The sequence below is a fragment of the Falco naumanni genome, chromosome 3 (assembly GCF_017639655.2).
Source record: "Falco naumanni isolate bFalNau1 chromosome 3, bFalNau1.pat, whole genome shotgun sequence".
Lineage (NCBI taxonomy): Eukaryota > Metazoa > Chordata > Aves > Falconiformes > Falconidae > Falco > Falco naumanni.
Window position 1 is genome coordinate 8,255,447 of NC_054056.1, and position 12,582 is coordinate 8,268,028.

Genomic DNA, 12,582 nt, shown 5'->3' on the forward strand with positions numbered 1-12,582 from the left:
TGTCACGACACCGGTTCAGCAAGAGACCCGAGCTGCTGCCTCCCAACCCTCCCCGGCAGTTAAACGCTTGCCCTTTGCAATACTTTTTAGAGAAATCAGCAGTGGGGGGCGAGGGGTGGGGATCCCACCGCCGGCCTTGCCCTTCCCTTGCCCGCTCGCAGGGGCTGAAGAGGCTCCTGAGCCCCCCCCCCCCCCCCCGCGACAGCGTTACCGCCGGCCCCAAGGCAGCCCCTGCGGCCCGCGGGGGGCGGCAGCCCCAGCCCCCTGCCACGGCCCGGCCAGCGGCTGGGGGAAAGGCAGAGCCCCGCGCAGAGCTGCGGCGGCTGCCCGGGCAGCCCGGAGGCGGCGGGGGGGCGGCAGGGCGCCGCGGGCCGACCCCCCTCCCGGGCCCCGCCGCCACAAGGGAGCACCGGGGCCGCCCCGCCGCCGCTCCTCGCCTCCACGCTGAGGTAGCGGCGCGGCTCCGAGAAAAAAGACAAAGGCAGCACCGCGAGCAGCCCGCTGACCACCGTCACTGCCGGGGAGACGAGAACCGCCGGCAGCCCCGCCGGGCCCGGCCCGGGCCGCCCGCCTCAGCCCGCCCGCCGCCGGCACCAGGCGCTCCCTGCCGCGGCCGAGCGCCGGCCAGCCACGTCCCCCCCAGCCGGCCGCTGCCCGACGGCCACGCCCGGGCTCGGCCCCCGGCCGCCCCCAGCGCCGCCGCACGCCCCGGCCCGAAAGGCGTCCGGGCTCCCGGCGAAGGCCCCGCACCGCCACCGCCGCTCCAGCGCGCCGCGCGGCCGGAAATGACCCCCCTTCCGGGCCGGACGCCTAGCACATACGTACGCAGCCACAAACCCCGCCCCTAAGTCAAGCCGGCTCCGCGCATGCGCTGCCCTCGGTGGCCAGAAAGGCTTCCGCGCATCCGCAAAAGCGGATTGCATCACACCCATGCGTATCCGGAAGCCCCGCCCTTTGGCGTCAAGGCGATTCTGCGCATGCGCTGCCCTTAGTTTGGATGGAGCACTGCTTCCGCCTAGCGAAAAAAATTGGGTACTGCAGCCAATATACCTAACGTAGACTGCACAGTTTATTATAGGAATGGAATCAATAACGGAATTGTTCCCAAGGCCCATTAAGAAGTTGTCTGGCTTCACATATCGGTGGATGAGGTTCTTAGAGTGCATGTATTCAATTTAACTAATCTAGATAAAGAGAAAAAAAAAATCACTCAAGAGAGACTAGGCATACACATTTTCCTTATAAAAACACTAGCAACATTGTCTTAACGATAGAAGAGGTAATGAAACCTTTTATTGTAAAATGTAAGGGCATTAAAGAGAACATAATTTGATAGACAATACATAAACCTCTCCAGCTCTTTCCCCGTGTCTATTTTACATTTGTTTCCAAAAACATTCTTGGGCAAATTTCTTGTGTCTTTGAGCAGTGCAACAGATGGTTTGCAAACAGTGCAAGTCTGGTTTTTAAAAATCAATTAAGACTTTGTTATCACTTTAGATGGGGCACTTTGTATTTAAGAGAAACAAAATCAATTTTGAGTCTTTTCTTTAATGATACAGGCCTATTCACCTCTAAATTACAGAAACAACGTATTTGGTTCTGATCTCTCAAGGAATTTTAATATTCTAACACACTGCACCATCAAGATCAACAAAGCAGTTTCCTACCACTTGGTCAGCGAGTAATAGGACTGTCTCGAGACTAAATTTCCTTGAACAAAAACTGAAGATCTCTTCAAGACTCAGTCCAAATGGCTCCACCACCATTACATCATAGTCCCCTTCAGCTCCATACTACTTAATTATGGGAACGCCCACTGGGAAAAAAGAAACGGTTTATTCAGTATAACAATTTGATTTATATAGAAATCTTCAAGGCTCCCAAGATGAATTCTAAGAGGGTCACAACTGTGAATGTCTGTACTCACAGTGAAGCTCAATATGTTTTGCAACCTTCAGCCAAGGAAAAGGTGAAAAACTCACCATCACCGAACATTTCATCATCTGTAAGCTGCCCATCCTTAGCATAAAGGATTCCAAATTTCAAATTCACAGGTCCTTGAGAAATAAAAACAAATATTACAGGATAAACAGACAATCAAACAAAAGACCTAAAATAATGTTTCCTCTAAGGACTTGTATATACAACTTTTGTATACGTCCTACACACAGGAATATACACTTCAGACCAGCTCCATTACATGCTCAAGTAGCAGATACCTAATAATTTACTTTTGATCACAGATTAGAATTTTATGATATTACTAAGTTGGTCATCTATTAATAAGATTTATTATGCTGGTGCTTAAAATGATTTTCGATCTCATACGTTGCACAGAAATACCACATTTTTTTACTGCAATAAGCAATTGATATCTAAGTTGTTGTAAGTCACTAAGTAAGTGCTAGGAGCGATAAGTTTACATTTACCTCTTGCTCTTCAAGAACCAATAAATCCTGTAAACAAAACAATATCTTTAGCACACCAGTACTGAAGACAGCACAAAACCCCCTGTAACGTACTCTTACATTTGCTTAATTTCAAAGTAGCCAGTTCAACTGATAAAGACAGCTTCTTTTGTAACTGTAACCCTACTCATCATTATTATCCTGCTACCGAAAGAAACAAACCACTAGCATTTATACGTAACGACTTACTTTTCCAGAAAATAATAAAAAGCCATAACCAAACGAAAAAACGAAGTCACCTCCTACCTTTTGTATCTCAGGATGAAAAATTTCTCTCAGGCTCTTCCCAAATTTGTCAAGACTCACAGCACTGAAATGCAAATGAAATACTGCTTTATAGGAGAGCAAGTATACATTTCAACATTAAACCGCTAACTGGCTATAGTTAGAACCGATTTCAAAAAGAATTGTTCAAAGAGCCTTGCTTACGTGGAATTTTTTATGGAAGAGCCATTTATTTCCCACAATACTAACCTCTAAGACTTCCTAAACTTCTTTTGGATTTTAAAAACAGAAATAACTAGGACCCTGCATGGAGATCAGGTTTAAGTATTTACTTATAAAGCACAGAATTTTATTCCATCATCCTTCACTTTGGCTTTATGCATAACCATTGTGAGCATTTCAGGAGGACTCAATAACCTATTCTATTTCATAAGCTTCTCTTCTATCTCTTTGAAAATAATTCAAGGCATGTCAAATGAAAAACGAGCCGTTCAGCATCAAGTTCACACCCCAAAGATCCACAAGCAAGATCAACTTCCTCAATCAACAGAAATACCTAATTTATAGCATTTCTTCCTAACTCATGTTTCTACATGACTATTATTTTTGCCCATTTTTTCCCTAGCATTAATTTCTGGAGCTGCACAGCATGCCACGGAACGCCAAATGCAGTCTGTCTGAGGCACGCTGAGCTGACACGGAGGTCACATCTGATGCACCTTTCCATCATTGCTTATGCTAGGTCACCATGCAGACAGGATTTCCCGTAGTTCCCTCTGAAAGCAATTAAAATGCTGTAATTAATTTACATAAAAGCAGGTTTATCATGTAACTGAAATTCTTTGAGATAGTCGGTACCTAGACTCATGCTGGCTGTGAACAGGGTGAAATGGCAAAGGACTATCAACCAGGCCCAAGGGAAGACTCAAAGGCTGTAAAAGCTAAAGAATAGCCAGGGAAGGGATTTTAGTCTAAGCCCAAGTGGGCAAAAGGAGATGACATTAGTCCTGCTGCCTGCAGGTGTGTGGGAAAATCACCTTGAGGGGGTGGAATTCGAGAAAATCGTGTCCTAACAGAAGCCTAGTATTACGGAAAGCTTTTTTAGGGTAAAATACAGCTATGGCCTTCAGGGTGGTTGGCATGCACAGAATCCGTATCACCACAGTTCCCTAAGCAACACCTCTTAGCAGCTCAGCACATGCGGATAGCAGTGACGGAGGATGCACTTAAGGCAAAAAGCCAAAAGCAAACCCCTCAAAGCCCAGAACCATTTTCAGGAACACAGGAGTTAAGCCTAAAATTGGTTGAAAGCTGCCTCCTACCTCTTCCCCCACCACCTTTCCCCTTCAACATCAGCACATTTCCTTGGGATCCCTCTTCATAAAAAGATTGAGGCCTGTGGTATCAGCTCGGTACCGAAGCACCACGATGCACTTGCTGGCTACATGCTCTTTTAGAAGGCTGACAGCTTCCCCGCACACAACAGCTGAGGCTTCCAAGTCTCTCTGGCCTTCCCATGCCCTGTGAAACGTGAGGAAGGCAAAGACCGATAACATCTCGGGGGGTCAGGAGATACATACAAATACTTAAGTATTTGTCTATGCATACCTACATATTTATACATATGCACACAGAAGCTTAAGACTTGTGAAAATGAAAAATGTAATGCTTACCTCCATAAGGAACACAATCGGTAAAAACATTTCCCATGCAATACAGAACACTAACATGTCTGTCTTTAGTATGTATCTAGAAGGTGGTCTAACCAACCCAGACACTCTTAGCACCAAGAGGGAAATCCTTGTGCCATAGAAGGAAGGCAAGGTTAATCCAAATCTTTGCTCTGCAATTCTGAATCACAAAACTTCAGGATTCCCAAGTTCAAGTTTCAAATCACACAAGCCTTTTCTGATTTGCTTTGCTTTGGATTCCAAGTTAGGGAACCACCAGTTGCTGGATTTTGCTCAGCATCATAGCTATTTGCTATTAACTTTTCTCCTTGAAGTGAACAATAAGGATGGAAGCAGAAAAATGAGCTGCTCCTCCTCTGCAACAGCCACTGACCAGACTTTGCTGACTGCTAGGAGGTTGGGAAATCTTCATGAAGTTTTGTCTCACAGGTCTGAACATACCAATATTCACACATCTCCAAACATTCTACAGAAAAATGACTGTTACACAGCTACAACAATAGGTACAGTAGTTCTTACCAGAACCTCGACACTACATGGCAGTTTAACAAGACACATGAAAGATGAACTATCCAGTTCACTAGCAAAGTTCCTTCAGCAGACTTTACTTTCCAGCATTTGGATTCAGAGACCTCGTTTGAAAAGTGGCATATGACCCTTAATGACAGCAGACAGTCAAGGTTGGGTTGGGGGTTTCTTTGGTTTTGGTTTTTTTTTTTTTGAGGGGTGGGGGTTTAAGTCTTATCCAGCTGCTGGGTTTTGGATAATCCAACTCATAGTACTAAGATGTGACATATTTCATAACTCTACCTGCTGCAGCAATGAATTGTGCTCCTTCTAGGACTGATTATTCCAACTTTCTGCTGTTCCTGATAGGGCTTTCCAGTGGCTGCTGCTCGTTTTAAACATGGCTTCTGCTTCCAGGGTACTTTCTTGTATTAGATTACCTCAACATAACACACCTGCATTTTAGCTATTTCACTGCCTTCCTGTTAGAACCAATGTAATTTTTTAACTGCTCTTTTGCCCTAGAAGGACTCCTCTGACCTTGTTTTACCGCACCTAGTGGCTGTCCTCCTAGGTGCTCCATGAAATCGGCCAGTACAAGAGATACTGTCACCTTCAAATGTCTGTACGTTCTAAGACACCTCAGTGCCTCCACTTTTCACTGAGCATTTTTACTCTCATTGAACTGTATGTTTTTGGAACCCACAGGCTGAGAATCAAGATAAAACTTTTCCCTTTCTCACCCTTTACACAAACGTCTTACCATTGATTTTTCTGGCAGTCTTGAGACAGCAGGACAGCCCGATCACCCATCCAGAACAAACCCTCTTAACACAGAATAAACAGCTGTAAGGAACTAGGCGTACATGCTATACCAGTGTTTATGATGCTGTCAGAGCAGGCACATCACCTGGAGGCAAAACCACCCTTTAATATTTTTACACATATGGAAAAAAGGAAGACTGGGTCAAAGGCCCCATTTTAAGTACCGAGTTGTTTTTTTAGGCCAAACCCTCTCCACATTTAGTCATTCTTGCCCAAGCTGCTAGTAGCCAGACTGAAGTACAACACACCTTTTATTTAGGACAGATAGAAAACCTCTTGTCATCATGGCTTCCCACATTATGTCGGGCCCCTTCAGAATCTTTCTCACTGAAGATCTCAGAGCATTTAAGAACCCTTAATGCAAGTTTATAGGTCTACAGAAGAGGAAGCTGAAGCACTGAAAAAGAAAGCCAGCAATGGCAGATAAACCTTCACATAAAACACATGCTGCGTATCGAACCAGTAACAACCTATACTGGTACCTTGAAAGGGCTAATTTCATGAACAGAACAAATGCTGAAACACAAGCCAGTTAAAGAAGCCTCTCATGTCTTTTCCCCAGCATGTGCTGAAATCCTTCCTTGCTATTGGGAAAAGAGAAGCACTGTCATGCACATGGGACTGATTTCTCTGAAGTCCAAAGACTGCACAGTATCAGGCATTCCACAGGGGCAGGCAGCAAACAGCACACTCATTTTTTACAGTCTTTTTTTTCCCCACTGTGGGCTCCCCACAGTATTTCTTTTTACAAAAGCTTTTGCACAGCCCTGCTTACATCTCTTGGCTCACCCACCTCCTCTTGCTAATATTCTATTAATTACATCCAGATCCTAACAAGTGAACTTCTTCCCCAGTCACTGCTAGTTAGACTGGGCACTTCTCCAGAGCTTGTATGTACGCGGATCTAGACAGAACATACATGCGCTCTGCAACTTACAGGAAGTATTCAGTGTCCATATAGATTGTCCGAAGACCATAGCACTTGAATAGATATATTTTACCTAAAATCCAGGTATCGGCAAGAAGAATTATATTGCATTTCACTGAAAGCAGAAGATAACAAAAGATTTGCCAAGCCTATATATTGATGTTGCAAAAGCAACACAAAGGAAGACCCTTAAGGGGGACTATTAATCTTCCTCTCTCTCTGGTCTGTTTCAAAAAGCTGGTTTACTGGCTCAGGGTTGAACCTTGTCGATCTCAAAGTCACCTCTCAGCTTTTGATACTGTCAAGAAGTTTTCCCAGCTAAAAATGCAGACTTCTGATTTTCTTTTCAGAGTGAATCCATGGTTGGTACTCTTTTTTTGCATCTTCAGGATGAAAGTGGGAGAAATGAGGTGAAGCCATGAAGGGACGGGGAGGGGAACACGACTGGCCAGGAGCTAGATACTGGTTGGGTGCCTTGCATTAAAAGCTAAATGAAAGGGCAATCCTGGAAGCTAGAAAGATGGTACTGCAGTCCAAGGAAACATCTGCAGAAAATAAGCAGTAAAACTTGTTCCCTGTATATAAGAAATCAATAATGCTATTGGACCAGGGATATCAGAAATGGCAGAAGGTTCTTTCATACTGAAAACCATAATTACAATACAGCAGATCTTAGGCAAGTGAAGAGCGCGCTGTATTTCACCTAGTGAATTCAGTCATTAAACATAATTAACAGCAGACATCTCATCCACTGCAGGAGGAGGTAAGAAATGTTTGGTCAACCCTACATAACAATCCAGAAAAGGCAACTCAAAGGCAGCTTTGTAAGGATGTTTTTATATATACATGATACATGAAGTCACTTAAGTAGGCTCATTTCCAGGGAAAAAATTAAAATGCAACCAGCAGAAGCTATGTGTAGGAGCTAGAAGCAAGTCAGGATTTGCTCAAAGCATGATTTAAACCTCCTACCTTCTAGCTCTGGGAAGGGGGAACAGTAGAGGTGGATGAGGAGTAAGGGAGGCGGTCATAAACCTTTTCATTCCTCCACAAGCATTCAGAGTGGCATGAATGAGTTGCTCCCCACCAGTAATGCTGCAAAAGATGAAGAGCTGAGCAGGTGGGCTGCAGGATGGTCTTTTGAGTAGAGCAGTTCTTCACAGGAAACAACAACTGAGTTACTTCTGAGTCCAGCTCCAGGCAAAACTCCTTTTGCCAAGAGAGGCATTCCAAGTTAAGAGGAGGAATCTACAAGCTCTAGCATTCCTGTATGGGGCATGAGAGAAGTGTGCTCTTTGGTGCATGGCAAAATGGGGTGCTGTCATTTATCTCCTCATCAAGACTGTACTAAAAATAAAAGCTGAAAAGCCACCAGCTGGCTGCCCTGCACATACCAGGCAGAAGGGCCAAGGGTCTTGCTCTTCCTTACTTTACAAATACAGACCTCTAGCACAGGAGATGCTAAATATCAAAGGGCATAGTTTAAACTGTCCCATATAATCGGCAGAGTTGGTGGGGAGAGGGTTAACACCTGGCTGTGAGGACAACATGAAAGCCAAAGAAGGGTCGGTCTTAGCAACATGCTGGTTCATTCTAAGTTCATTTGTGGAGTAAGCAGGTGGTATCCTTTTGGCTGCTCTTGATTTGACTTCCACCTGGCTTGGGATTCAGTCACTACAGAGTATATCAACACATACACCAGCTCTTGACACTAGACTTCCCACTCCTTGCCCCACGTCTGAGGAAATCTTTGCAGAAAGATCTTGTACATGGATGGTTCTGCCCTGCTGCATCTAAAGGTTTGAAAAGTACGCACTTTATAATTTTTCCCGTGTCCCAGCACACACATCTTTATGTGCTCCGCTGAACTCATTTTGTTCTGTGCTCAAGCAATTCAGTCAGAATAGGTCACGAGTTTGAGCAGTCTAGAAAAAAAAGAGCAGGTGCAAAACACATGCATGCTACGAATTGTCTAGGCCACTACAAAAACAAAGGATATGAGCGACATCATCTCAGTTCTCCACATCCATGTGTCCATCTTCTCTCCTCCCTCACCCATGCTGGTGAATATTACCAGAGGTACCTGCAAGCCCTGTCAGTGATCTCCAGCAACAAAAAACACTTAAAGGTTCGAGCAGAAGAGGTATAGACTTCTAGCCCTTCCAAACTGCTACAAGATACCCCAACTGATCCAGAAGGGCCATTTTTCATATAAGCACACTTAAAAATGGGGCAGAGACTATCTTCTCGATTTTGAATAAAAAAAAAATAATATAGAAGCAGCCAGAGTTGGCAACTGATCCTAGATCCTACTGCAAACTCTATCCCTGGGTCATTTGTTCCTGTCTACTCTCATAGGAATGACAAGGCATACTCCTCTTTGCTGTCTTGGAACAAAACCTCATGGGAAGAACAAAGCTAAACACTTCTGACTGAGCAACTGAGACTTAAGATACACTTTGGCACTCAATAGGCAGATTACTTTCCATTTGTAAGCATCTACAACACCCAAACACCCCTACACTCATGCACTATGCAAGAATATGTACTAGCTGCTGACCAGATTGTAAAAAATGGCCGTTGCAGTTATAAAACAGGGACATAGCATTTCAAACAAGCCTAGACGCCCTACTGGGCTTGGCTTCTTTGACTGCAGCCCTGCTGGAGAACAGTTAGCCATATCCTTGAATTTGCAACACGTTTTTCCCTGCCTTTCATAGGTATTTCACTGAGGCAGAATAGGTTGTGTTTCTTCCTTTAAAAGCAAAGGTTTTGATGGGATTTCCCCATCCCCTTCATCCCACTGGAGCTCCAGCAACAGCTCCAGCAACGGTTGGAACGAAAAACCAAGCTGGAGCTTTCCTTGGCCTCCACAGGGCCTGTCATCAGTAAAGAGCACCTGGAAGAGCATGTTCCAGTGGCTGAGTTCTCTCAGATCCTGGAGCTCCCCAGCAAAACAGATGCATGGGGAAAGGTCATGAAACACTTCCATACAAAGAGCTAGGGCTGAAGACACACCACAATGAACAACTTCTAGACAGGTGGGTTAGAAGAAATTAAAAAGTAATCCCACTCAAAGAATATCCTCTTCCCTTTATGATGTTGTTTGCAATGGGCCAGCGCCCTGGTTTTTAGAAAAGGCACCAAGAAGGCTGCAAGAGCACTCCCACACCTGGGGGACAGAGTCTGCTTTCCATGGAAAACCCAAGATCAGACAACCTGATAAACACGGGCTTCTATACTAACAAACTGACAGGCAGGACAAAAAGAACCTGGGACAAAGAGAAAAGGCATTTCAGTGCTTGGAATCAACACCCAGACATTTTGGACATTGCCCCTGTGGACATTTTGCTGGCACATTTGCATGCAGAAGCAGTGCTATACACACAAAAATTCAGCATATATATGCGTACACAAACGGAAATACAAACTACACATTTATAAACTAACACAGACCACTGAAGGAGTCAGGCACCTGCTGTCAGTTCCCTCTGCCTCTCTCAAGGACTTCCAACAACACACTTCATTTCTCTTAGTTCCTGTTCCCTTGTAGAGGGATTTTTTAAAGGACTGAGGACATATGTTGCCATTGTCCGAGTTGGACAACCCAGGCCTGTTAGTTGAAGCTGCAGAGCAGCTTTAAATTGTCCTGGGAACAAGCAGTGGGAGAAGGAAAACAAGCTGTGCACAAACAAGAAGCCAGGTGCAGAGCAAGTCCTGGGAACCGTGAAATCAACACACTCTCATCGGCACACTCTTATCAGGCACCTGCAGCATGCTCACCGATCAGTGACATGGACCCCCACGTGGCCCAGAGACTTTTATCCAATCACCTGTGTGTAAAGTCGGGTAAGCAGTCGGTTTAAGTTAGAAATATGACCTGTTTGTTTAATAAAGCGAGCACGGCATCTAGCCATATTGGTGTGATTGTCGTGACTTGGCCGACTCTCCATGGGGGACCCTCTCAGTTCCCTCACAATTTGTCTTCTGTAACATTGACAAATATACGCTATACATATGATATTATTAATATAGGCAAAGTACCACTTCTACCCCGAAAGAGCTTGCATAATACCAGTATTGCATAACATAGATGATTTTTACATTAAATAGTTCTTAGATGCTGTCAGCTAGCCACAATTTCTTAATAACCTTTACATTAAAAAAAAGTTACACCAAGTATTATTGCACATTTAATGTACAGATAGACAGGTATCATCTGCAGCCAGAAAATTCAGCTACTACTTGTAGACTGAGATGACAGCAAAACCTGACTTCACTGCTGTGCACAGAGAAGCAGCAGCAAAGACCCCAGCTTGTGATTTGGAGTGAAACACCTAAGCACAGAGCTGCATGGCACTTGTGACCAAGTCTCATTCTCAAGTATTCGTGACCACAACATGCTTGGGAACAGTATGGCTTGCATTACAGCACATCCAGAGACTCTACACCTGTGTCTGAACTGAAACATTTTATTCTATTAAACAATCTTATCCCAACTTCTACCCTCCTTGAGGGGGAACCACTTTTAGGGGAGGCTCTGCAACACTAAGGTTTGGAAAGCTTGGGGGCAGAGAAGTACTGAGGGGAGATGGCAGGAGCTGTGGGCTCTTACTATAACTCTGTGTGTTTTAAAATTGATTTTTCAGAGACAAACTATTTACCATGTAGAAGAAAAGCAGCTTTCTTCCTGCCTGTTCCCAAGGAACCCTCTGCATCTCATGTAACGCTCCTGCCTGTCATGTTATTTCACTGCCTGCCTTTCTGCCTCCATGCATTGCTGATCACTGGCCTATGCCTTCACTTACTGCATTTGCTACCCAGATCCTCTGACCTCTTTTACCACTTCTTAGTTGTGCAGACTGTCAGGGACGGGGCAGTGCATAATGTAAAGGCAGGGTTTGGGCTGCCACAAATGCAGGCTGGCTATTAAGGGGCACTGGCTCCACATCTGCAGGTGCTTACAGGTTGAAGCTGTGCCCAAACACAGTCCATGCACACCAGTTCTGGACATACTTCACAAGCCCCTTAGTGCTCTGGCACCAGGAGCTGGGCACTCATGCTGTGACAGACTACTGCAAAGGGAACTTTCAGAAAGCCAGATTCCCCGTAAGACATCTTCAGAAAAGTCCCCTCTTGACACACAGGTGCCATGTGCCAGAAAAAAAGCGGGCTAATCAACAAGGTCAGAAGCATTTCCCGTAGGGCATCTTCTACCAATACAACAGAGACCATTCCTTACTAGACCAATACTATTTGACAGTAGCCATTGATCACTGCAGTACATCTGTTTGGTAAGTGACATCTATCTTCAGCAGTAATTGACAGGCACCCTGACATGCCCTCCAGACAAATGCTAGCTCTCAAGAGGCCGTGACAGTCAAACCAAGAAAGCCAAAAAGTTTAAAAGAAAAGCCCTTGTGCTGTCACCCAGCTGCTGAATGGTATGGAAGAAGAGGGCTGCTGTTAGCTGGGGTTGTTATATTAAATATTATTGCATGGGTTGTGTATTTTTCAGGCTCAAGAGTGAGCCTGGAGTTAAGACCATCTAAAAGAAACAAATATTCTCAGGGCAGCTGCCTTGTGTTTATATCCCTGTTTCCATACAAGAGCTTCAAAGACATAACTTGCAGGGAGGGAAATCAAGGCACCAGGAGGCAGCACAGCTCGCACAGGACCACGGAGCCAGTACGGAGTCCAGACAAGAATTCCTAGACTGCATTCCCCCAGGATATAAATGTGCACACATACACAGAGCAATTCACTTAAAACGTGTCTCCCAGGCCCTCATGTGGAACAAGCAAAACAAAAGAGAATTGTGACCACTTTGCAATGACAGATATAGCCAGAAGATGCACAGTACACAGCCATGAGGGTAAAAGAAGAGGAAGAAGCTGGGAAATTCTGGCAACAGAAACTCGGTTTTGCAAAACAA

At 45.0% G+C, this 12,582-nt stretch overlaps 1 long non-coding RNA gene across 2 annotated transcripts; it reads right to left on the reverse strand.

Moving 5' to 3' along the window:
• Window positions 1–1,233: 1,233 nt before the first annotated feature.
• LOC121084237 lies at window positions 1,234–4,005 on the reverse strand. 2 transcript variants are annotated; one of them, XR_005826657.1, is made up of 3 exons: window positions 2,433–4,005; window positions 1,986–2,060; window positions 1,234–1,819 (listed from the first exon to the last, which is right to left on the reverse strand). It is a non-coding gene; the product is annotated as an uncharacterized LOC121084237 (long non-coding RNA). The 2 variants fall into 2 exon arrangements; XR_005826656.1 differs by having other exon boundaries at window positions 1,986–4,005.
• Between the last annotated feature and the right edge of the window lie 8,577 nt (window positions 4,006–12,582).